This window comes from Scyliorhinus canicula, chromosome 20, assembly GCF_902713615.1.
Source record: "Scyliorhinus canicula chromosome 20, sScyCan1.1, whole genome shotgun sequence".
Classification (NCBI taxonomy): Eukaryota; Metazoa; Chordata; class Chondrichthyes; order Carcharhiniformes; family Scyliorhinidae; genus Scyliorhinus; species Scyliorhinus canicula.
In genome coordinates this window covers 14240636-14243172 of record NC_052165.1, presented here as the reverse complement: position 1 = coordinate 14243172, position 2537 = coordinate 14240636, and positions in this window count along the sequence as shown.

The following is a 2537-nucleotide window of genomic DNA, read 5'->3' as shown; positions in this document are numbered from 1 at the left end:
TTCCCCCCTTGTTATAATTTGATAGAGTATGTAATAAAAGATTATGATGCATTTGCAGGATTATTTCAGCATCTAATGAAATATTATAAACAGTGCTTTACGTATTTTTTTTATCATAATGGAGAAATCTGACATTCCACAAATAGATAATTAGGTTTTCAAAGTCAGTGAAGTTGTTCATCAATAATTATAACCTCCATGTGCCATTAAAAACCCAGTTAAACCTCCTTCAACAAGGTGTAACTTTTCAAAAGGTTTTTACATTGAGACAAATAGCGTATAAGGGTAAATTCCCATCAGTTCAGTGATTGCAGTTTGCGGGGACTTTAGACGTGCACCATATGCAGTTCTCCACAACAAATGAAAACAACTTTTGATTTCTCTTTTCATTGCGCATATACATACGCCCGAGGTTACTGTCAATTTCTGAATAATGACGGTGAATGTTGACAATTTCACCCTCGTTTCCACCGCAACATCAAGTCCAAAATTATTAGATTTAACCTTTAATTATTCTCGGTGCCTTTGAGAAACATTTTTTTAAACTTGAAAACCTTCGAATCGATCAAAGACTGGCCTTGGATTGGATTTTTTCCCTGTGAGCTTTGAATCTATTAGCTGAAGACAATTCTTAGAAGTTGAACTTTGAGCATCGAGCCCAGTTTCTCAGGACACTTTAGAAGGATTTTCACTCTAATTGGAACAACATTATTTTACAAGCTGTAAAAATATATGTGCTAGACTTTGAAACATTATGTGATGGAAAGCTAAAAGACAAAATCAAAAGCAGAGGTTTGTTTACTCTTTTGAAGTAGATATTTTGGGTTCTATGTTGCAGACTGCACTTATTGTCGAGTCCTAGCTTCTTATGTCTTTGATAATCTTTCCATTTGTCCTGCTACCTAGCTAAAATTTATGGCGTAGTCAGTAGAGTGAAGGGAATCTTTTTCTCTTCTAATTGTTCAGCTACTGGTTCCGTCCTGCGCCTCCACAGAATCTTCATTGTCTTTGAAACACTACAATAGACTTGTTTTGCGCTTTATCTACAAAACTAATATTCTGAGCAGCAATAGAACAAGCAGATAATAGAAACATTACCTTAATATTTATAGATTTGTTGCACTCTGGTACCTCCTCTGCAAGACTTCAAATGTTCTATTATCACTGGTTCCAACAGATAAAGTAAAGTCGCCATAGTCCCAGATGACCATAGTCTGCTTTCCCCTTTGAGGGGGAGAGCCGACTGGTAATGATTTAACCTAAGGGTTACCACACCTCAGGCAGGGGGCAAGATTGAGAAGTTCATAACAGATAACATGACTTTGGCTGCTCTCCCCACCATCCAAGGTACTTTTCATCCATTTCATGATGTCCTTCAACATTGCCACCGGGCAGGCAGTCTCCCATCCAGAACACCTGGTCACAGCCTGGACATTTCTCTGAATTACCCTTGCACGTAACAATTAGCTTGACAGGATAGCTGAAGTTAATTTCAAAATCGTAGTTTGCCTGCAGGATAAGAAGTGACTGTATATTTGTGGGCTTTGAGCGAATTATAGATCAGACTGGGTGATGATAGCAACTTTCCTCTAAAGGACATTAAGGAACCAGATTAGTGTTTGCAACAATCCAATACCTTTATGATTAGTTTACTGATTTTAGTTTATAAGTTTTTAATAAACTGAATTTAAATTCTCAGACCTCCATGGAGAAGCTTGAACATTCACATCCACAATCTCTGGATCATTTGTGACTCTCTGGTTTCTCAGTACTGTAACATGGCTGCATTATCGTACCCATTTAATGATATTTTAAATGGAAGAATGTTAGTTAAAGGCAAGAATAATTATTGCGGCTATCACATGAGGAGTTTCTAGCACTTATGTTAATGTATCCTTTTATTAGAAACCATGCTGACAAGAAAAGACCCAATGCTTTCGCCTATAACATAATAATGTCACCAAAATGATGCTGTGAACTTTACTTTCCCTTGATGATTTTCTCACTAGTTTATCTTCCACCCTTACCCTCTCCTCTTTTAAATCCTTACTGATGCATGATTCAGTGGGTGTCAATCAACCTTTGGCACCTTGTCCAAATAGCTATTAGTTTGATGTTTGAACTTGCTATTTGACTATGGGGAACATTGCGGCTATGCTTTACCCTTGCCTAATTTACATTCATACAGACACAGACACTTACAGCAGGCATTACTGCAGAGTAATCAGATGGGAGCCCGCAATGAATTCCCGCTTTCTAAATTTAACGGGGTCAATTTTACCTTACTCCAAACAGTGCAGTTGCTGCCTATGTGTTGCAGTGCCCACATCACAAGTAAATTTCCCAAAAGGCCCTCCACCACATTCTGCATGGTCATGACAAGGCCAACTAGATTATTTGCCGTTGGGGCTGCCATCCCTTAAAGGACACCGCCAGCCTTGAGCTGCCAGCCAATTAGAAGGCCAACAGCTCAGTAGTGCCAAGGAGATTTTTTTTTTTTAGAATTAGAACAGTACAGCACAGAACAGGCCCTTCGG